General features: G+C 41.5%; 1 protein-coding gene across 1 annotated transcript in view; it reads left to right on the top strand.

The window, feature by feature from the left end:
• LOC124796431 (somatostatin receptor type 2-like) overlaps positions 1 to 25,437 on the top strand; it is a 715,939-nt gene that overhangs the window by 675,422 nt on the left and 15,080 nt on the right. The gene's annotated exons all lie outside the window — the stretch shown is intronic.

Genomic DNA, 25,437 nt, shown 5'->3' with positions numbered 1-25,437 from the left:
CAAGTTTCTTTAAATGTACAGAAATGTAAAACTGTGTAGTTCATAAAACTTTGAAACGTATGACTATAATATCAACGAGTTACGGCGGGCATCGATCGTCTCACGCAAATAAGTGCGTGTAACAGGTGGGGATAAGACATCGAATTGTTACATAACCTCTAACGCAGTTTAATCAGAAAGAAGGCTTGAGTTCAATGCAAGGTTCAAGGGGTATCGCTATCAGTCAATAAAGATAACTGTCTACAAAACACTTAAGAAACACATTCTAGAATGTCGATATAGTGTCTGAGAATACTGGCAGCATGTAAAGAAGGGTAGCACGAATGGTCTAAGGTTGTCTCACAGGAGTGCATCACATTGTTGCTGAAAAACCTGAACTGACTGACGGTTGAGGACATACGTCAACCATCCAGCGAAAGACTACGTACAAAGTTTGAGGAACTAGTATTAAGGAGTGAATCAAGGAATATCCTGAAATCCCCTACCCTCTTGCTAGGGATCGTGTACACAAGATTAATATGATTACAGTGCACACAGTGGCATCTAAACAATCACTATTGACGCTCCATACGAGAATGGACTCATCTACATCTACATTTACAGCTATGTGATCACTATGCAACTCACAATTAAGTGTCTGGCAGACGTTTCATCGAACCACCTTTGAGCTACTTCACTACCGTTCCATTCTCTAACAATACAGGAGAAGCAAGCAATTTAAATCTATCCGTGCTAACTCTGATTTCTCTTATTTTAGTATGATAATCATTTCTCCCTATGTCGGTGGGCGCCAACAAAATATTTTCACACTCTGAACAGACAGTTGTTGACAAATTTCATTAAAAGGTCCTACTGCATCGAAAAACCCTTTTATTTTGTTTACTGCCATCCCAATTCGTGTATCATATCCGTGGTACCCTCTCATCTATTTCGCGATACTGCAAAACGTGCTGCCCTTCTTTGAACTTTTTCAGTATCCTCATCAGCCTATCTGATGCGGATCCCACACCGCACAGGAATACTACAAAAGAGGACAGACAAGAGAAGTGTAAGCAGTCGCTTTAGCAGACCTGTTACATTTTCTAGGTGTTCTGCCAATAAATTGCAGTGTTTGCTTTGCTTTCCCCACATCACCTACGTGATCGTTCCAGTTGAAGTCTCCGTAATGTGATCGCTAAGTATTTAGGTGAGTTTAGAGCCTTTAGAATTGTGTGCTTTATCGTGTGACTGAAATGTAGTGAAGTCTTTTTAGTGCCGATATTGATGATTTCGCACTTTTTATGATTTAGAATCAATTTCCACTTTTTGCGCCATACAGATATCTTGGCTAAATCGTTTTGCAATTCCTGTTGATCATCTGATGACTTTACAAGAATGCAAATAACCAGCATGAACTGCAAACAAGGTAAGAGTACTGATCAGATTCTCTCCTAAATCGTTCGTATACATCATAAACAGCAGAGGGCAAATAACATTCCTTGGAGAACGCCAGCTATTAATCCATTTTTGTCGGTAACTGCAGTTGTTACGAATGTGACCTTTCTGACAAGAAATCACAAATCTAGTTACACAGCTGAGGCGACATTCCATACGTACGCAATTTAATTAGAAATCGCTTGTGAGGAGCGTTGTCAAAACCTTCTGGAAATCTAAAAATATGCAATCAATTTGACGTCCCCTGTCGATATCACTCACTACTTCGTGAGAATAAGGAGCTACTTTTGTTTTACAAGAGCGATATTTTCTGAATCCATGTTGGCTATCTGTCAATAAATCGTTTTCTTCGATGTGATTCATAATGTTCGAGCGCAGCATATGTTCCAAAATCCTACTGAAAATGGCCGTTAGTGATATGGGTCTCTAATTCAGCGGATTACTCCTGTTTCCTTTCTTGGGTATTGGCGTGATTTGTATAACTTTTCAGTCTTTGAGTATGGATCTTGCTACGAGCGAGCAGTTGTATATGATTGCTAAGTATGGAGCTATTGTATCAGCATACACTGAAAGGAACCTGATTGTTATACAAGCTGGACCGGAAGCCTAGAGCTTCTAAAGTGTTGTCAGCTGCACCGAGGATATCTTCTTCTAAGTTACTCATGTTGGCTGTTGATCTTGATTCGAATTCTGGAGTATTTCCTGTGTCTCCTTTTGTGAACTGATTTCGGAAAACCGTGTTCAGTAACTCTTCTCGAGTGGCGCTGTCATCAGTAACATCACCATTGTCATCACTCAGTGAAGGTATTGATTTCGTCTTGCCACTGGTCTATTCTACATCCGACCAGAATCTCTTTCGCTTTTCTTTCTTCAAATTATTTCTTCATATTGTTATTTCTGACAACAACATTACTTAAAATAAATATACATCAACATATTTCGCCCTTAAAAATGTTGCAATTCAGAGGTTTAAACAACTGCATCAAGACGATCCCAACCTTCTTTCAAAGGGTGTCATTGGAATGGAAGATGGATTTATGGCCATGACGCTGGAACTACCTATCAGTCGTCGCAAAGAGAGTCATTTACCTCGGGCAAAATGGAAGTCGGGTAACATTACGTCCTTGTTGATCCTCGTTCACATGCAGCCTACATCCTTCTGGAATTACCTGCTAAACAAGATGGCAATTGTTTCCTAACCACTATACTCACCAGATTTTGTTCCATGTTATTTCCTGTACTTCCCACAGATTTAAATCAAGTTGACGGGGCGAAGAGATTCTAAACACCCTAACAAAGAAGACTTCCAAGTCGCTTTTCAAAAGCGGCAGAATTTGTGGCCGTTGTTTCGCTGGCAAGATGAATACTTCGTAGGTGATAGAGCAGAATATGATTTAGGTAAGGATAATATATTTCCGGAATTTCTGTGCATCACCTCGTGTACAGAGAATAGTAGCCCTAATATAACTGTCCTTTGGTACAACGTACGGTAGCCTAATTTTAAATATGACAAATTGGCCTCGTCAAGAATGATGTTGAGGACGTAGTGTGCAAGTGCTACCCCGAGATGAAGACGTTGGCACAAGACTGGAATTCGACCGAGCTGCATCAAACCAGTCAGAAAAAAAAGAAAGAAATAAAGTGGCTAACCACTGTGTGACCGTTAACAGTGCACGAGGTAAGATATTAGCCAGTACCCCCAATAAAGGTTAACATCAGACAGTAACAATAACATCCCCATTTTTTAAAGTACGAAAGGTGAATAGAGTTTAACATTCAAACGTAAAAAACTCGCATGTGTTCTAGGTTTTTTATTAATTCATGATACAATGAGGCAATGAAATGTAACAGCTTATTTATAACAAATCTTTTATTCGTTTTGTTATCCGATGTCTGGCAAATATTCCGAGTCTATGTTTACTCCTCGCTTTATTTCAGTTGCTGCCGTAGTCGAAAACGTAGTTAACTACAGAAAAGCTGTGTGTATTAGAGTCAGTATTGATAAGACATTTTCTAATGATGTGGATACTTGCCACCAACTTGTACTGAAACTTTGCAAGCTCTTGCTTATTCGAGGCATGCTGCCACGGGATGGTAGGTCTGTAACTGTTCAGACCAGGAAACTGAATAATTTTTTATTTCGTCCGTCTCAGTTGCACTGATACAAAATTCTGCTGCAGTGGTTACCGGTTTCGGGGTGACACTCCCATTCTCAAACCACACACTCTGATATTAACCGTAATGATTCATACACCATATTGTATGAATACTTAAGTTTAATATCAAGATGTGTGGTTTGAGAATGGGCGTGGCAGCTCGAAACCGGTAACCACTGCAGTAAAATCTTATATCAGTTCAACTGAAACGGTCGAAATAAAAGAATCATTGTATTTCCTCAGTTGCCAGCGTGTTTCATTCAAATTTATATTGTGCCTTATCTTCGAGGGGTCCAAGATTTTGTACTTGGCTCGAATTTCCCTACGTGAAAATCTCCCTTATTTAATGAAAAAGGTCTTCGAATCTATATTAGATTAGATTTACTTACATTCCAATTGATCCGTAGTGAGGAAGTCCTCCAGGATGTAGAACATGTCAGAAAAACAATAACACATGACAAATATTTACAACTGAAACAAATAATCTAATGTACCTTCCACAGGTAATAAGTGGAATGATCATCATTTTTTTAATGAACACTATATCAAAGAATCATTATACAAACACTCATTTACTAAGATTGCATTAATCTGAACTTAAAATTTTAAAAAAATGTTTTTTTTTATTTATAAGGTGGTAAACATATAACAGGACTGCTACAATACTTATTTGCAATGAACACATTACTGCACTGAAATGGTGCAAAAGTAAGATTGTATATATACACAAATCAGTTCGTTCTACTGAGAAATTCATCAATGGAGTAGAGGGAGTTGGCCACCAATAAAACCTTTAGGCTTCTCTTAAACTGAATTTCATCGGTTGTTAAGATTTTTATGGCTGCTGGCAAGTTATTGAAAATGTGTGTTCCTGAATAATTCACACCTTTTTGTACAAGAGTAAGTGACTTTAAGTCCTTGTGAAAATTATTCTTGTTTCTAGACATTTGCGTGTCCATGTCAGGAAAAAAAATGATGAGGCAACACAGACTGATCACTGCCCATCACGAGACTGAAAGCCGCCACGCCCACGAGGACAGGCCTGAGCTCGCTCGCTCGTTTAACTCAGCGGGCAAAAACTGTTTCTAAACCTGTTAACTCGCAACTCGGTGTGCAGGTACTAACGAGAATTGCATCTTCTACTAGAATCTGCTGTTATGAAGTGTGACTGATTACTAGTCGTACAACAATATTTAAAATCAACGCTCGACATAAATGATATAACAGCTTGTTTACAGCATATAGATTCTTCTGCGTAACAGTCCTCCGTTCATAGAAGATCATTTTGGCATGATTTTAACTGTACTGTACCTCAGTACAACTGTAACAAATTGTTAGTAGGCTTATCGACTTCCTATCACTGCAGGACTGATGACAGTAAGATTCCATAATAGTGGATTCCAGTAGAAGATGCAATTGTCAAAAAAAAATGGTTCAAATGGCTCTGAGCACTATGGGACTTAACATCTATGGTCATCAGTCCCCTAGAACTTAGAACTGCTTAAACCTAACTAACCTAAGGACATCACACAACATCCAGCCATCACGAGGCAGAGAAAATCCCTGACCCCGCCGGGAATCGAACCCGGGAACCCGGGCATGGGAAGCGAGAACGCTACCGCACGACCACGAGATGCGGGCATGCAATTGTCATTTGTACATACACACCCAGTTACGAGTTAACAGGTGTAGAAACGTAGTTTGCCTCCTGAGTTTAGCGGGCTTGGCCTACCTTCGTGACGTACGCGCCGCGGCCTGTCTTTGTCGTAGGCCTCGGAAAGCCGCTTGGTGACTTTGTGACGTGGTACGGAAATTATTTAAGCGGGTCCGAGACGGATGGGAGGGGGGCGGGGCATCCTAGAGACGTTGTGAGCCGAAGATGGGAAAATCTACCGGCAAGCGACTTTAACAAAGGGCTGATTGTTAAGACCCGGCGGCTGAGAAATAGCATCTCAGAAACGACGAAGCTCGTTGGCTGTTCGCGCCCTGTAGTGGTTAAGATGTGTGGAAAGTGGTTGCAGGATGGTGAAACAACCAGGTGGTGGATTTACAAGCTTCATAACAGAACGTGGGGGGTCGCTCTGTAAAGCAGGACAGGCATTGACCTGTGCGGATGTGACACAGAGTACAGTCCTGGTCCATGGACAAGTGTTCCGCAGCAAACCGGTCAGCGGATACTGTTGATCATACAACTGCTCAACGGACGATCCCTACATGTTTCCATGTTTACCCAACGACACCGCCAATTAAAATTGCTGTGGGCACGGGATCATTGCCGGCCGGTGTTGCCGAGCGGTTCTAGGCGTTTCAGTCTGGAACCGCGGGACCGCTACTGTCGCAGGTTCGAATCCTGCCTCGGGCATGGATGTGTGTGATGTCCTTAGGGTAGTTAGGTTTACATAGTTCTAAGTTCTAGGGGACTGACGACTTCAGATGTTAAGTCCCATAGTGCTCAGAGCCATTTGAACCCTTTGAATGGGATCATTGAAACTGGACCGTGGATCAATGGAAACGTGTCGCCTGGTCGGATGAATCAAGTTCGAGTCTATCATTGTATTCGAATATGCCGCCATCCAGGAGAACAACTGTTCTAAACATGAACTGCGCCACGGGCGCAGAACAATGGAGGCAGTATTATGCTATGAGGGACATTCATCGGCTTCCAATCGTCCTCTGGTAGTAATCGAAGGTACCATGACAGCTATTGACTACAAAAATATTATGGCATTCCATTATGCTTGCTGTCTTCCCCGACGGCGATGTTATCTTCCAGCAAGTAACTGTTCGTGGCTCAAGCCAAGAGTCGTGCTGCAGTGGTTTGAGGAGCGTGACAGTGAACTCATGCTGATGTCTTCGTCGTCACACTTCAATGCAAAATAGCAGAACGTCTTCACTTGGCCTTCAACGTAGTTCTCAGTTTTGATGTTACTTTATCGCTAATCTCGTTTCTACTGTCTTTCGTTGCTATCGTTTTACTTTAATTTATTGTCAGTCTTTATTCTCTGTTCATTGGATTCTTCACACGATTTAACAGGTCCTGTAATTATTCCTCATTTTCACTGAGGATAAAATGTCATCAGCAAATGTTGTCACCAATATCCTTGCCCCCTGACTTTTAATTCCACTCCTGAATTCCGTTATTGCGCCTTGGATATGCAGCTTGAACAATATGGCTCAAATGGCTCTGAGCACAATGGGACTTAACTGCTGAGGTCATCAGTCCCCTATAACTAATTAAACCTAACTAACCTAAGGACATCACACACATCCATGCCCGAGGCAGGATTCGAACCTGCGACCGTTGCAGTCGCGCGGTTCCGGACTGAAGCGCCTAGAACCCCTCGGGCACCACGGGCGGCCGCTTGAACAGTAGTGGAGTAAAAAAGCGTCCCTGCCTTAAGCCCTTTTCATTACAAGCACTACGTACTTGGTTTTCCCACTTATCTTTCCTTCTTCGTTCTTGTACCGGGTGATCAAAAAATCAGTATAAATTTGAAAACAGAAGAAATCACCGAATAATGTAGATAGAGAGGTACAAATTGACACATATGCTTGGAATGACATGGGGTTTTATTAGAACCAAAAAACTACAGAAGTTCAAAACATGTCCGACAGATGGCGCTTCATCTGATCAGAATAGCAATAATTAGTATAACAAAGTAAGACAAAGCAAAGATGATGTTCTTTACAGGAAATGCTCAATATGTCCACCATCATTCCTCAACAATAGCTGTAGTTGAGGTATAATGTTGTAAACACCACTGTAAAGCATGTCCGGAGTTATGGTGAGGCATTGACGTCGGATGTTTCTTTCAGCATCCCTAGAGATGTCGGTCGATCACGATACACTTGCGACTTCAGGTAACCCCAAAGCCAATAATCGCACGGACCGAGGTCTGGGGACCTGGGAGGCCAAGCATGACGAAAGTGGCGGCTGAACACACGATCATCACCAAACGACGCGCGCAAGAGATCTTACGCGCGTCTAGCATTATAGGGTGGAGCGCCATCCTACATAAACATCGTACGTTCCAGCAGGTGTTTATCAGCCAGGCTCGGGATGATGCGATTCTGTAACATATCGGCGTACCTCTCACCCGTCACGGTAGCAGTTACAAAACCAGAATCACGCATTGCCTCGAAGAAAAACGCCCGATAACGGTAGATGTGGTAAATCCAACCCATACCGTGACTTTCTCGTCGTGCAATGGAGTTTCCACGACAGTTCTAGGATTTTTGGTAGCCCAAATTGTGCAGTTGTGGGCGTTGACAGACCCTCGGAGCGTGAAATGAGCTTCGTCGGTCCACAACACGTTACTCAACCAATCGTCATCTTCCGCCATCTTTTGAAACGCCCACACCGCAAATGCCCTCTTCTTCACTAAATCACCAGGTAACAGTTCATGATGCTGATGGATTTTGTACGAATAGCATCGGAGGGTACGCCTGAGTGCCAACCAAAAAGTAGTGTATGGAATGCCGGTGCGACGTGCGACTGCACGAGTGCTGACTTCCCCGAGCATAGACGAACCCGCTACAGTCTCCGTTTCTTCCTGAACTGTCTCAGCAGCATTACGCCTTGTGCTCGGTCGGCCACTACGGGGTCCATCGTCTAAACAACCCGTGGCTTCGAACTTCGAAATCATTCTCGCCACAGCTGCATTTTTCAACGGGCCTTTACCCGTTCGGATCCCCTTCCTATGGCGATAGGATCGTAACGCTGAACTAGCACATTCCTCATTCTGATAATACAGCTTCACTAAAAGCGCCTTTTCAGGTAACATCAACATGCTGGGACTGCTGGCGCATCTGATTCTGTCTCTCATTACAGCTCCTTTTATACACGATTGTCATGCGCAGCCACTTACGTTTTGCTGTCCAGCACCATCTGTCGGACGTTTTGTGAACTTTGTTTTTTTTTGTTCTAATAAAACCCTATGTCATTCCAAGCATGTGTGTCACTTTTTCCCTCTCTATCTACATTATTCCGTGGTTTATTAAGTTTTCAAATTTATACTGACTTTTTTATCACCCGGTACATATCGGACACGATACGTCTTTCTCTGTGTCTCACACCTACTTTTCTGAGAATCTCGAACATCTTGCAATACTTTACGTTTTCGTTCGTGTTTAGTAAATACAATGATATGCAGAAAGTAAGGACGAAATCAACTTTCACATTATGTCACACTGCCAAATAACATAGCTCAATGAAACTTGAACAATACACAGAAAAAAATTCTTGCAGCATATTACAGTACGTAGTTAGATTAGACTATGACGTATGGAAGTTTGGGTTCGTCATGGACGGTGCACGAATGGCCTAAGTGGTTTAGGCGACCGTTCGCGATAAGCTGGAAATCCGGGTTCGAGTCCCGGACGGGCATTATTAACTCTCATACGTCACAGATTAATAGTATAGCTACAACCAATAAAGCTGATTCTTAAAGAACCGACAATTCAGCGAATATATCTCGAACTGTAGGATCATCAAGCAAATTATGTAAAACATAAATGTTTACATATTTTGTTATAGGCACCTTATCCTGGCAGCACATAACCCATTTGTTACAGTATTTGCAATTAGAGAACTGTGATTTGTCACTCACTTTTACGTTACTGTTCTCTATCTTTGTCCGTTGATGCATACCTAGGCGTAAACTGTACACAATACAGGTTACCGAAAAATCCTGTGTTACAGTAACGCTTTTTCCTGGATATAACTCTCTTTGTTGCATACTCAAATTGAACTTGCTTGACTGAGGAATGATGTGAGATGTAGAGGATGGGGAGGGATGGTGGGTAGTTGGTTCGGCAGTGGCGGGACTCTTCCCCCACCCCCACCCTCTCTCTCTCTCTGTTTGTGTGTGTGTGTGTGGGGTATAATATTTTAGTTTTGTTTTTGTAGTTATGGACTTCTTGTTGTTGATATTTTTTGCTAAACCAAATGCTCTTTCAGTTTTATTAATTTGTATATCAATAGCAATTTTTTCCAGTCTATTCTGCTGTAGAGCTTCTCCAAAACATTTAAATTTACTATCCAGCTCTATTTTACCTATTAATATTTCTGTGTATTGTGGTGTATATTTTATATTTGTCATCATTTTTGTTTTTACCGTTGAAATTTTGAGAGCAGTTCCATCCGTTATTCTTCCAAACATTTATCTGAGTAACTGTTACTGTCAGCCCGCCCGGTTAGCCGTGTGGTCTAACGCACTACTTTCCGAGCGGGAAGGCGTGCCGGTCCCCGGCACGAATGCGCCCGGCGGGTTAGTGTCGAGGTCCGGTGTGCCGGCCAGTCTGTGGATAGTTTTTAAGACGGTTTCCCATCTGCCTCGGCGAATGCGGGTAGGTTCCCCTCATTTCGCCTCAGTTACACTATGTCGGCGATTGCTGCGTGTCACTTTCTCCACGTACGCGAACACCATCATTACTCTACCACGTAAACAGTGGGGTTACATTCATCTGGTGTGAGACGTTCCCGGGCGGGGGTCCACTGGAGGCCGAACCGCAGAATAACCCTGGGTTCGATGTGGAGCGTCGTTGGGGTGAGTGGACTGCTGTAACCTGTTATGGGGTTGTGAGGGCTACGGCGGGGACGAAGCCTCTCCGTCGTTTCTAGGTCCCCAGATCCATACAGTACAATACAACTGTTACTGTCAGATTGTTTATTGTAAAATCGCCTGCAAAAGCCAGACAGTTTACCTTAATTCCATTTTTTTTCCTTCCCACATTTATTGGTTCAATTTAGTGATCTTGTAGTTCCAAATTCCATATTCTTACAATTTTTTCCAAAACGCAGTTAATCCGTCCCCTTTTCTAACGCTAGTTTTTATTTCAGATGACTCAGATATTTTCCCCACAGATTTAACTTAAGATATCTTATTTTTTTAGAGTGTAACAAATTACGATTGCTACTTTTGATTTACCCCCAACTTCTCTAATTCTTTAATCTAGTGTTTCCGTGTTTACTGAATCAAATTCTTTCTTGAAGTCAATGAATGATACTATTGTAGGTTTGCTGATAAACATTCTATCAAGAATCATTGATTTAAAGTTATAGATCTGTCCTGTTCAGCATGTTCCTTTCTGGAAATAACCCTTATATTCTCCCAGTTGTTTGTGAAAAGTTTCTTCAAGCCTACTGGATATGACTGACAATATTTTGTATGCCATTCTCAGAAATGATACTCCTTTGTAAATGTTGAAATTTTGTTCCTCTCATTTTTTGTGTAACACATGAATAAATGCTGTATTCCACTCTTCTGGAATCTTTTCTGTTTCTCAAAAGCAAGTGAAGATCATTTATAATCTTTGGCTCGGTCCATTCCAATAATTCTGCAGTAATAGAGTCATCACCACTTGCTTTGTTGTTTCTGATTTGATGACTTCATAGACTTCCAGCCCTGGCGGTGGAAAATCATCCTCAATATTTTCTCAATATTATTATTATTATTATTGTTATTGCTGATATTATAATATTTAGTAACGTTTTAAAGCTTATCAGTGAATTAGCTTTTATATTGTTCCTTATGGAACTGCTTCTTTGGTAATTGGATATATTTTCATTTTTATTTACAGCCTTATGAAAGGCCCTTTCTAGAGAGCTATTATGGCATCATATTGGCATGTCTGTTTTTATCCCAGTGTGGTAGTGATTTTCGTTTCTTAGATTTTCTGCATATGTGAAGTGAGTACATTCATTATTCAATGCCCTTATTACGTAAGTTGTTTCACCTGATCGGATAGGGGAATGAGGAGAAGATATTCCATGCCTTATATAATTGTAAACAGTAAGATAGCGTAACTGTGGTGCCATGACACTCGGCACGTGTCATAATAAAATATTTTGATTGTCTTTCATTTTATGGAATACTGATGATGTCTAATATATGTGTAACTGAAACATGTGTGGCAAAAAGGAAACTCAGCATTCAGTTGCAAACGGCAGATAATATTTATTATTATCTATATAATAAAAAGCAAACAAAGCCTCATTTTGGACAAAATCATCTTGGTACTACGCCACATCACTATGAAAAACTAAAACAACTAAAATGCCAATGTTGCGATCGACTTTGCAGCGCTCCTCTTCGAGCCGCCTTGATGAGGACCACCACGAGTCAGTCGAAACGTCAGCATTTCAGTGGTTCTAGTGTTTCATAATGATGCGGCTTAATATCCAAATCAGTTTTATTCAAATGGACTGTGTTCGTAGAAACCCACGAACTTAAACATTCGTTGTGTTAATCCCTCAAAAAATTTCATCGTACTCTCTTCCCCCACCACCACCCTATGCTGGGGAACACTGGTGTAGTCTGAGTGAGCTACAGGCCATTCGTACAGCCGCGTCGAGTTCCAGCCAGCTGTCCGCTGGCAGGGGCTCGGATACCCTCCCTCCCTTCATCCCTCCCTGCTGACAGAGGAGGAGTTGACGTCCTCTGTGTAAGGTCTCAGTCCCTAGCCCTTGAAGCTATTGTGACGACTCGCTCTTGTTTACCTTTCGCGAACGTAGCAAGAAAACTGAAACGGGCCACTGCGAGGAGATATCGGTTCGCCGGGCGCCCCTCACTCAGCAAACATTTTCATTTCATTTCGCAGGACGCGTATCGACCTAGTGGCGACTCTGCGCTCCGCTGACGTATGGAGCTGCATGACGGATGGGACGTTGCATATGAAAGTAACCTTGACGCACTATGTGATTTATTGGACCATTGCTCGATATCTGCAGCTCACGCTGTGTCAAAACAACGCAGAATCGCTGATACCGATGTGGTACTCTCACGTGGCGTACGTTGTCACATCTCTGAACAAATACGCCGTGTGAACATCTTCTTTCTCGTTTATTTCATTGTTGGAACAATTTTCCCTTGGCTCTAACAGTGGGCCGCTCATTTTGTCACTTAAGGGCTGTCGTTCAAATTTACTTTTTCCCTAGATAATGATTCAACATAACTCTCCGATATGAAGTGTGTTAAGTCGAGGCTGCAAATAGACCAATAGAAGTCCCTGTTACGTATGTCTTATGCGTACAATGCACAAATTAAAAACACACCACCCTGTGAAGACTCTGTAGGTCTACAGTCTTATTCAAGAAAACGTCGGCAATAGCAGCGTGTGAACGTGCAAAAGAAAAATAAATTTCGGAAATACAAAGGTATTTTGTAAAGTCCGAAAAAAAGCTAGATGAAACTATTTCAGTGGTAATTTCTTGACTTTTGCAGTAGTGTGCTATTAAGCGCAATATGCTGTAATTATAATAAACTACAAAAAATTCTGTCGCCTGTGTTTAAGTAGTCATCATGCATACTCTGAAAGCCACTGTAAAGCGCATGGCAGAGGATGCTTCCCATTGTACCAGTTATAAGGACTTTTTCCCGTTACATTCACATATCGAACGCGGGAAGAATGATTGCTTAAATACTTCTGTGCGCACTGTAATTAGTTTAATCTTATATTTTCTCGAAACTGTAGAAAAAGGTTTCCGTGGGATCATTGGCATCTATCCTCATGCGTCGGCCAGTTTAGGCTTTTAAGCATTTCAGTGACACCCTGCTGTGGATCAATCAAACCTGTGACCATTTGTGCTGTCCTTCTTTGTACAATGATGAGGCAAAACATTATGACCACGTGCTCGTCAGCATGTTTGTCCGTCTTTGGAACGAAAAACATCACTGATTCTGCGTATCCGGGACGCGCCAGTTTGGTGGTAGGTCGCCGAAGTGGCGTCAAATCGAAAGACCTGCACCAGGCGCCCTAACCACACGACATTTCCATTTCTATTATATGTCACCGCAAAGGTCATGTAATTCGAGTAAATAACAGGCCGCTGATTCGCGTACGCGGTGATGCACCCGTCAGCGACACAGATGGGTTCCACAGCGTTATATCTATTTGAATAAGCTATGAAAATACCATCGCGAATTTCATAATTGGGAATTCAAAATAACACAGTTCATACCATTACTGCAGGAAATATTACAATGAAATGTTTGTTGTCGTTGTTGTTGTTGTTGTTGTCTTCAGTCCTGAGACTGGTTTGATGCAGCTCTCCATGCTACTCTATCTTGTGCAAGCTTCTTCATCTCCCAGTAACTACTGCAACCTACATCCTTCTGAATCTGCTTAGTGTATTCATCTCTTGGTCTCCCTCTACGATTTTTACCCTCCACGCTGCCCTCCAACGCTAAATTTGTGATCCCATGATGCCTCAGAACATGTCCTACCAACCGGTCCCTTCTTCTTGTCAAGTTGTGCCACAAACTCCTTTTCTCCACAATTCTATTCGGTACTTCCTCATTAGTTATGTGATCTACCCATTTAATCTTTAGCATTCTTCTGTAGCACCACATTTCGAAAGCTTCTATTCTCTTATTGTCCAAACTATTTATCGTACATGTTTCACTTCCATACATGGCTACACTCCATACAAATACTTTCAGAAACGACTTCCTGACACTTAAATCTATACTCGATGTTAACAAATTTCTCTTCTTCAGAAGCGCTTTCGTTGCCATTGCCAGTCTACATTTTATATCCTCTCTACTTCGACCATCATCAGTTATTTTGCTCCCCAAATAGCAAAACTCCTTTACTACTTTAATGTTATCATATGGAATTTATTATCAGCAAATGATCTTCTATTTGCTGGGGCAAGGAGAGTCAGAGCAACAGAAGTCAGTGCGGCTTGAACAGTAGTACACTTTGCAGTCACCTTCTGTTATATATTTTTCTTATTTCTACCAACAAACTTAGCGCTATATCCATTTTAATATGGTATGAAAATCCAGAGTAATACATTTCATAGAATTCCAAATGCCCAGTGGTCTTGTTGCTTGGAGAGTGCCCTCAAATGCCCTCTTAGGCACTGTGTTGGTTTCCATTGCAGCCACACGCCCAGCCGACTACAGTCTCCTACTTTTTAATTTATGGACGATAGTAGGTTGCTTCATTAACTGATAAATTTCAGTTGTCTTTCGAACTCTGAAGATGTCATTCTCCAGCACAGGTCCCCAGATTTTGCTCATCACTTTTCTTTCGAAAACATTTTCTTCTCTTTCTTTCTTGGTGAGCGTCCAGCTTTCCGCTATGCAGTACTACTGAGCATATTATGGTGTTACATATTGTATCTTCATCTTTGTGGTAATCGACAAAGCTGTACCGGCCGGAGTGGCCGTGCGGTTCTAGGCGCTACAGTCTGGAACCGAGCGACTGCTACGGTCGCAGGTTCGAGTCCTGCCTCGGGCATGGATGTGTGTGATGTCCTTAGGTTAGTTAGGTTTAATTAGTTCTAAGTTCTAGGCGACTGATGACCTCAGAAGTTAAGTCGCATAGTGCTGAGAGCCATTTGAACCATTTTCCAAAGCTGTACTTTTGAGTGAGCTGCTTAGAGCGTATAGACATCTTGATCCTGAGGCTATTCTCTCATTAACATCCAGTGTTATATTTTTTCTGTTGAAATGCGATCCTAGGTATTTAAACTGATGAAGTTTTCTGAATCTAGAATAGCGGTCAATTTCAAAGTGCGGATTTGGGTTTATGACTCGACCTATTTCTATATATGCTGCCTTCTCTTGGTTTATCAGAAGTCCAATTTTGCTGGCACTGTGCCTGAGAGATCTGTACAGGTTCTTCAGCTCTTCTTCTGTTTCAATGAGTAAGACTGCATCATCTGAGAGTGTTAGGAGATTTACTTTACTGTGTTCGAATCTGAGATCATTGTATAGCTGTAAATTGCTCTCTCGAACCACTTTTTCCAATGGAAGATTGAAGAGAATACATGAAAGAGCACCATTTTGTTGTAAACCTGTTTTGATTGGGACGTTGGGGTACATGGATCCTCTGAACTTCACTACTGCCTTTGAGCCATCCCAGCACAGTTCTATATCCTAATGATTTTAATGGGTATCCTAAATTCGCTTAATGCTTTGTAGAGTCTAGTTCTGTGGGTCTGTCATAGGCTCGCTAGAACTTAATGCACAGACACTGAATGTTTTTGTAAGCTGCTATGCCCTAAAAACAACTGCCTCTTTTAAATTACATGTGTTCTTCTCGTGAGACAAAGTATTTATTCTGTCATTCACAGTTTTACTATGACGCTACATTTAGTAGGCTATCTTTTCTCTAGTTATCACAGTTGCTGCGACTGCATTCTGGTCAAAGACTGCCTTTGCCCTTCGCCATGCTCTTGAGATGACGCCTTTTATATTGAAAATATTTAAGGAATATAGCAGTCTGAGGATTCAGAACTACACTATAACATTTTAGTACATCCACTCTGAAATCATGTCCATATACATTCTTGCGTTACTGAACTTTGGGTTTACAGAAGTATATTCTGCAGAAAAACCATTCAGTGATACAGATTTCTTTAATAGCCATTGTATCCGTAAGCAACAGTGCATCACTGACTTCCAATGCATTTCTTTTTCACAGGCGGGTTGTGCTCTCTTTACACAAAATACGTCTACCAGTCCGTTAGATATTTCATGTGCTGCAAAAAATATCTCGTTTTATGGAACGTTATTTATCGGGTAATGTATTTACAGCTTTTTGCTGATACTTTAATTTATTCACATTCACCCGATCGTCCTCATTTGCTTTGGTCGAGTTATCTGGCAGTCGATATTTTTTTTACTGGTGCATATTCGCCTTACTGCATGGTCATGAACGTGCATACATTTTACACGCTTTGTTTCAGTGTGTGAATCTATAAATATTTCATGTTTACGTTCTGTCATTTTATTTACCATTCGATTTCGCGCCATAATTACATAGAATTGGAACAACGGGATCACTGAAACAGAAAGCGAGGTGGTCTCGTAAAATCCGTATTTATAGCTAGCGGACATTAAAGAGTCAGACTCTTCCGCCACACACTGTGTCCCAGGACGGTTCATCAGGCAAGAAACAATGATGTGTCCTATGTAAACTAATCATATCAATGCCCTCTTCGATCAAACATATTTCAATCTAAGACTATAATTAATAGTTTATCTGACCCTGTGACGACGCTGAAACAGATTTTCCTCTGAATCATGCTGTTCTCTTTGACATCTCCTTGACATCTCGGTTGAATTGAGGTGTAATGTCATTGTTGGCCGGGAGACGGTTTATCCGTGGGATAACGTAGCTGATATTCAACTCAGCCGATAGATGGACGGCGCTCAGTTTTCCTCCATAAAAAGGCGGTCTTACGCTGAATTTCTAGCCAAGTCACACGTTTTCGAAGTATCCCTCCAACACCCTATATGTCATTGCGTGTGTCTTTCTGTTGGTGTAACCAATAATAGTTCAAAAAATGGCTCTAGGCACTATGGGACTTAACATCTGAGGTCAGCAGTCCCCTAGACTTAGAACCTATCTAACCTAAGGACATCACACATATCCATGCCCGAGGCAGGATTCGAACCTGCGACTGTAGCAGCAGCGCGATTCCGGACTGAAGGACCTAGAACCGCTCGGCCACAGCGACCGGCTCAATAATAGTTGTTTTTTTTTTTCTTCCCTTTGGTCTAATACTACGCAAGAGGCAAGCCCCGGGACAGTCTGCCTCCTCAAAACTCTCTCTTGGGCAAGATGGCTTATTTGCTGCAAGCCCATCCCAGTCAAACTCTTAATCTGGTCTGTTCACCGCAACAGTGCACGTTCTCAAAGTCTCAAGGTTACTCGACTATTCCCTCTATGATTGTTCTTTATTTCGTAAACCCTCGTCGCCAGTTTTGTAAAGGCCTTGTCGCTACTGCTGTGGAGGCCGAGTTGCCACTGTTGTTACGGGAGGCCGAGTTTGTGAGTTCGTGAAACGGCTTCTGGTGCAGTACACTGCTAAGACAATTACTTCCTCCCACTATTACACAGCTACACCCCAGGGTCAGGTAACAGGATAGCAGAACGAAGGTCCTACAACACTCCAACAAATTAATAACAAAGTCCCACAAATAAGTTTAAAAGGCTGACTTGTCTTTGTGACTTGTCGAATAGTGAAGCCTGAAAAACTGCATGTAATATAACACAAAAAAATGGCCTTCCATAGCTAAGTGCAAATAACCGTAGGTAAACTTCCACAGTGCGTAGGAAATGCAGTGTACAACAACTGCCTGTTCACTTCTAGAGTTCACTTAACGACGTTCGCCGTCTAAGTCAGGCCTGGACGATGATCTATAACCAAGTGGACGAGAGCTGCCCTTCTATCTTCCGAATAGGCTTCCGTCCATTGTCGTCCGGTCATTGGCGGATTGTAATCGGCCGGCAACTGTCCGAGGCGAAATCGATATCTTCATCCTCAGTGCCGCGCGTAGCGCAGGTAGAACTCGCCCAAGCGGCGAGTCTATGATACCAGCTCGCATCTTAGCGCCTGTGGTGCTTTTGCCCTGGCTGTGTCTTTTTCGGACGACACAGCACTTTCCATTGCCTCTTGCCTTGTGGCGATGTGACCAAAATATTCAGCTAATTTTGGTTGACAAGAGTGACCATTCTTGTTCAGATCCGGAGTTGCCTCAGGACGGATTCAGTAGATCGATGTGCCCTCCATCCGATTCGAATTAATCTTGTGTAGCACCACATTTCCACAGCATCAATCCTGCGACGATCCACGGTCTTCACCGTTCAAGTTTTCGCTGCGTAGATCACAATAGGGAAGATTCGAATTCGAACGAGAGTGAACTTCGTCATGGCAATGATAGATGTGTCCTTCCAGATACGAGCAAGTTTTTCTGCAGAATTTCTCTGAATCGAAATGCGTCTACAGATCCCACACTCGCGGTCTCCAGTATCAGTGCCGGCCAGGGTGGCAGAGCGGTTCTAGGCGCTACAGTCTGGAACCGCGTGACCGCTGCGGTCGCAGGTTCGAATCGTGCCTCGGGCATGGATGTGTGTGACGTCCTTAGGTTAGTTAGGTTAAAGTAGTTCTAAGTTCTAGGGGACTGATGACCTTAGAAATCAAATCCCATAGTGCTCAGAGCCATTTCATTTCCAGCATCAGTGGCAATAGATCCTAAATACTTGAAGCAATTGACGACCTCGTAGTGAGCAATTCTTGCGATGTCAGGTCTGTTTTCATTATGGTGATCTTCTATCATGAATTTGTCTTTGTGTGGTTGATTCTGCTTCGTTCGGTCAACCCTCAGATGCTGGTTTCCAGCTAGTTTTGCAGTTATGGCGGTGTTAGGTGCATACTTTTCTGCAATTTTAACTTTTCTGCAACCTACAAAAATGTGGTCAACCAGTCTTCAAGAACTTCCCTCATTATGTGCTCACTGCGTGTATTGAACAATAGCGGAGAGAGAATGCAACCTTGCCTCACGCTGGCATTCATAGAGAAGACGTCTGAGACGGTGTTATTGATTCTTACTGTCACTGTGTTTGAAAAGCACAGTTGACGGATCAGGTATACCAGGTGTCTCGGGCTCCCCATCACGATGAGAGTAGTCCATAGCTTAGACCACTCCACTGTCGAAAACATTCTTGTAATCAGCAAAGCACATGAACATTTTAATATTTGTTCCCCTGCCTTCATTCTTCGACGCACTTCTTCGAAGATAACTGGAGCAGGCTGTCTCAACCTTTTCAGCTTTATTTTAGCCATTGGTTTACTCAGCTTTTAATGGCTCTGAGCACTATGGGACTTAACATCTGTGGTCATCAGTCCCCTAGAACTTAGAACTACTTAAACCTAACTAACCTAAGGACATCACACAACACCCAGTCATCACGAGGCAGAGAAAATCCCTGACCCCGCCGGGAATCGAACCCGGGAACTCGGGCGCGGGAAGCGAGAACGCTACCGCACGACCACGAGCTGCGGACACTCAGCTTTTAAGGTAGGCCCACAACAGACGGTGACCAGATTCTCATGCAGCGCTGGGATTTGTTTCGAAATTCCGGAAAGTGGTTCTTCGCCTCTTAGCAACAAGCAATCTGGTCCTAGTAATGTCCATTTGTGGAGGTCCACGTAAAGAGATTAATAAACGCAAATAGTTTTTGCACACTCATTGACAGCCTGCGAACCTATTTTAAAGTTACCCGTATACTTTTATTTATTTTTATTTATTTGTCAGAGAGCCAAAAATACTTGTTCAATATGTAGTTTACAGGGTACTGATTAGAAAATTAATAATACATAAGATAAAGGGAGAGAAAATAGAAATAAATAACACATTACAGAGAACAGATCTCAGTTACTGCGACGAATTCCTGTACAGAATAGATGCAGTGTGTCACCAGGAAATCTTTCAACATATATTTCAATCCTTCGGGTTTATCGCTCCATTTTTTCCGATATCCTAGAAGCCTATTCGAGATGAAGCCCATTTAATATTGTAAACCTTTCTGTACAATGTGCGTATCGTTTTTCCGTCTACTGTTCATTGAATGAATATTGAAGTTACTTCTGAATGTATGTAATATTGTCACTTCATACGGTGTGTCTTATAATCTAATGTTATTACGTGAATCCTAATTTGTCGGAAAAGCATAGGCTCCAAAGAAGACTGACCGAAATTATGTGGACAGTGAAGACCAGTCACCAATATGGTAACTGAATACAATGTCTTAATAAAGGTTGAGTGCAAAGATGTGTAATTACTATCATTTGTCAAATCAAATGATTTGTCAGTCGAATTTATTATTAATTAATATTTGCATTTTATTGAAATCCCTTTCATGGAATGAAATCATCCAATCGTCAGTCCTAAAGTGGGGAATTTATTTCTGAACCCAATTGGCTATAATATGGCTAATTCACGTAATAATCACTAACAAGTGTCCTGATGACGTCAGTCACTGCTTTTCCGGGAATGAGTTGTCATATTCAGATTCATAAAATACTTAGTTAAATCGTATTCAAAACCTCAAAACTCTTTCAAATAATAAACAAAATGGAAAAAAACTGAAGGGGTCACAGAAGTACGCGTTGCGTTAATACTGACATGGCGTAATCTCCCTATAATCTTCATTGTTATGAATTTTGATACAAGTATTTAAAATTTCACTCATAACTTTACAACATTTAAACATAAATCATTCAAAGTAATTGCAAAGCACCAAGACAATACTGGAAGGAATCAGTACGATTACAAAAAATATTATTGTTGTAGCTCAAACCTTACGTAATGAGTTTAATTAATTAGCAACAATTTGAACTCTCAGTTCAAGAAAAAAATCAGTTTTTCTTTATGGCGAACTGATTGTCTTGAACATTATTCAATTTTTTGCGTTCATAATGTGACGCCAGAACAGAAGGAAATCGGACAGGGATCCCATTCCGCTTAATACTGATTTGGGATAATGGTGACTATGAAATTGTTAAAGTTAACTCAAAAAGTATATTGTCCAGATCACTTAAAAAATGGGCAATCCTTTTATAAATCTAAAAACCTGAAGTGTGTCGATCTTACAGTTTTAGATGCCGAAGGTGTGAAGTAGCATCTCGGCGCGGCAATAATTATAATATCTTCTCTACGAGAGGAAAATTCCAACTACAGAGACTTCCTTTGAACCACTCTTCTGTGAATCGGTATAATACAAGTCCGTGACAATTCTACGTGTCTATTATCCAGTCTTTACAAAATTATTTGTAACTTTCAGATAACAATATGTTTATAATAGACGTATTCTTCGAGTTTAGTCTGCAACGTCTACACAGTGGCGAACTTGATAATACATAAAAATCATAGTCGCTACAGAGAACATATCTAAACATTTCAGTAGTAATGCTGTGTTACAGTGTCACCTAGTCTCACAAGTCAACATTATTAACATGTCTCACTATGGAAAATTATTACATGGATGACAGACTTAGAAATCCGAGACGCCTGAAAACCGCCATATGGAATTCGTGAACTGTCAGAGCAGATCAGTCTCACTAAGAATATCCTTGGCGAGTGTACAGAATTGCTCCAAACTATAACACTATATGACATATAGTGTCAGGGACAGTGCAAGTATTCTGTTAGAGAAGTTAGCAGCATTCAGTTTCTGCACAAAGTCTTGAACGTCATACTATTATCAGTACAAAAATTGTAAAATGGTCGACTTCACTAACTTTCTGACATCCTTGGGGCGATACAGTTTCGCCTTTACGAGAGTTCCGTGTCAGAAACCATATGTATCACAAATTTTTAGATGACTTCCAGAAGTAGTTATATACTTCAGGAAGCGCAAGGCACAAGGCAACATTAATCTTCCTTTTTTATTACTATCGGTTTCGGTTTCATGCCAGTATGTGTAAAGTGATGTGAGTAATATTAGTCTTCTTTCACACCACGACCATGGGATTTTACCGAAATTGGTTGTAATAATAACGAAATATTATTGCAGCTTTGAGTCAAACATTTTCTCACGTATAAGTATTGCGTTTTATTGCAGTTAACCTGTTCTCTATAAGCACCTACTGATGTTAATGACTACAGTATTACCTACATTATTTATTTGACGTTATACGCCCTTTGTGTCATCATCAAAGAGAAAAATGTTCTAGTAATATACCGTGTTTAGTGGCAGATCATTGATCTACTTGGTATTTACAACGTACTACAGTGGTGTAGGGGAAGTCGAGACTAGGAATTTGATATAGGACACCTGTGGTCTACCAAGCCGTGAAACAGCTTGAAATTGAAGTTCGAAAGCCAGAGCCATAGCGCACGTGCGGCGTGCGAGATTTTCAATATACTCTCGCTCTCTTAGACCACCAGCTTGTTAGTCGGATATTTCGTTAACATTATTAATTTAAACTTCCTCGTGAGGATAACGAAAGAAAAAATTATTTTCTGAACTTCATGCAAAAACCACTTACGTTCACAGTTCGATGTAAACTTGGCACTTACAAACACTGTAGATTCGTAGTAAGGAGGCCAGAAAAACAAAACGATTTAATCGTTAATTTCGTGGCGTTAAAATTCGCAATACCTTGAGGTAAAATTTACACAAACGTCAATTTTGCATTATATTCGTGCAAGAAATAGGAATTTTTAATATTCAAGGACAGTGGCGGTTGCTGTGTAAGAGTACGAGAACATGTAAACACCCTAACTTTTTATACCTAGCGGATTTTTTGGTTATTTTTCTTTGAATGCTGCTAGGCGTAACGTAGGAGCGGTAATCTGAAATATATGGCACTAAATCTACCACGCTATGCAACATTGCTACTCTGGACTTTGTGAAACTTGGCTTCAGAGTCAGTCGTGCACGATTTAAGGAGCTTTTGCGCATCTCCAACTGGCGTGACGTAATTGCCCTATGGGCCAAATACATACAGATTTGGTAAATAATGTGCATAGTCCACAGCGTGCACAGCTAGCCCTTACCACTGAACTACAAGTTTACGTCAGATGGTAGCACACTACAGCAGACTTTCATTCCAGTTCGCTTGGCATAAATACCTCTATACTGCAGCACACTCCTCAGATATACCAGTTCACTACTATATTGTAAAATTAGGTCGGTTGTCAGTATGTGTACTGACAGAAAAACCTATTTTGTTGGTTTCTGAATGAGATATTAAGTTTTGAATTTTATGGTACAATTTGAGGAGCTCAGAACCATAAAGCACAACATCGTCGATTCTGAGATTGTGGCAATTATTCATGCTTCTGACATCTGTCGGTCTTACGGAGGGTCAGGTTCATCTGTACTGTAGGCCCACTGTATATACTAACATTCACGAAAATCTGGTTTGTCTGATATTCACTTAAACGTGGGGTCAAAGACGATGTGTCTTTGGTCCCTACGGTTCTCAGTGCCTCATGTGTATTCTAGTCAAGTGAATATGCTGGTAGACCTGAATTTAATCATATACAGAAACGCCAATTTGGAGTTGGTTGTTTACAGTACTGGAATCGGCTTTCGTCTGCTTTGTCAACAAGAACTCTGCTGAATCTGCTAACAGAGAAGAGAATTACCAGGATAAGTCAGTCGCAAAGGAATTAAGGCCTCCCGGACCAGATCCGTTGACTCAGAAAGTAATGAAATCAAATAAGCGCTCCTACAAGCGACCATTTAACGAAGACGTGCATAATAACCGTAACCCGCGCAGGATCAGCCGAGCGGGGTAAGGCGCTGCAGCCATGGACTGTGCGGCTGTTCCCGGCGGAGGTTCGAGTCCTCCCTCGGGCATGGGTGTGTGTGTTTGTCCTTAGGATACCTTAGGATACTTTAGGTTAAGTAGTGTGCACGCTTAGGGACTGATGACCTTAGCGGTTAAGTTCCATAAGATGTCACACACACTTGAACAATAAGCGTAAGTTGTTGTGTAGGTGCAACGTAAGAATGTCGTGGAAGTTGTTTCGTGGACTAATACATATGATAAGGATCTTGTACGTATATCTGAAAAATAAAAAAAGCACGAAAACTCCTCTAACACAAAAATGCGAAACGGGGAGTAGCGAAAACGTAAATATTATTTCGTTATTTCCCTAAACTGTATGTTTATGTTATGTGCAAAACAACAAAATTCCACGAAAGCAATTGTTTCTTTTTCAGACAAGTTATTATTATTATTGGCAGTGGCTGTAGTTGTACAAACTTTTGATAAACATAACTGTTACATAGCAGATGATTTAAAGTCCACACTCTCAAATTTATGTGGATCTAAAAATTTGTGAACACCCAGAATGTATAATCACGAGCCGCCACTGCTCAAGGGCGATTTTAGATAAAATCTCGCGCGGCGCGCATGCGCTGTAGCTTAGGTGAGTTTTGTTGGCCAAATTGAGGCTGTTTCCCGGCTTAATAGGCCGCAAGTTTCCGACATCAAATTCCACGTCTCGACTTCCACTACGCCACTGTGTCACGTTGTAAACAGGTACCATTTACACCCTCTATATCACGAAAAGAAACGGGTTCAGAACAGCTGTTTTAAACCGTTCAACGTCCTCCACGTTTGTGATGACGGAATTCTACCCATCCTTAATAATAAATCACACTAGCTTCTTCCCCTCATGATACAATTAAGTGTTCTGCTGCAGTGAAAAATGGGTAAAACCATTAATTAGGCCTACTACATGGAAGGCGCTAGCCGCCAAAATATCGAAGGAGCTATTTCTTCGGAACCTATATTTTAATTTGCAGTGTTCACTGTTTTAACAGATTTCTAACTTTCCTCCGAAATCTCAGTAGCTGTCCTCAGATTTCAGCCTTTAGTATCACTCTGCTGTTCTCGTCAGTCTACGGGTGACTTAATGCCATTTCCCATCTGCCCCTGCATCGTGCTAATCCTTTAGTTTCTACGTGATTACTACATACAGCATCCTGTATATCCCAGTATTTTGTCCTGCAACCGTTCCCAGCCCATAATTTACTCCTGGACGTCGCAGCAAATGTCATCTAACCTACCCCATATTTTGATAAGGGACATCCATAGATTTTTTCCCTCGGCTATTCTTTTAGCACGAAGAAGTGGAGCCAACTCAACATGACAAGCTGAGTAAACTAGAAAGTTTACTGTAATCTCCGCTCCTCTCAATTCTTATTTTACGGCTTCCTTGGATGACACCAAATTTGAAATGCTCCCGGTTTCTTCTTACGGGGATTTCGATGCTCCACCTTTCACCTCAATCAATGTTGTAGGTCAGATGTACACTCACGGAAACCTGTGGTAGCCCTGCTATAACATGACAAATATGGGGCCAATACTACGAACTGCAAACCAGTTCCACTGCCGTGCCACCTCTAAGAACTTCCAGAAAGATTGATCTTAAATTACCCTCTACCTGTAATTGACCGTTACTTATACGTTAGCAAGCTGGATTTCGTCCTAAAAAAAGTTCTACTGGACAACTCCTGCATCTCACGGAGTTTGTAGTAGACTGTTTCGTAGCTTCTAAGGTGACTGTAGAAATATTTGTAGAATTAT

This window comes from Schistocerca piceifrons, chromosome 1, assembly GCF_021461385.2.
Source record: "Schistocerca piceifrons isolate TAMUIC-IGC-003096 chromosome 1, iqSchPice1.1, whole genome shotgun sequence".
Taxonomy (NCBI): Eukaryota; Metazoa; Arthropoda; class Insecta; order Orthoptera; family Acrididae; genus Schistocerca; species Schistocerca piceifrons.
This window is presented reverse-complemented; position numbering and strand designations above follow the sequence as displayed.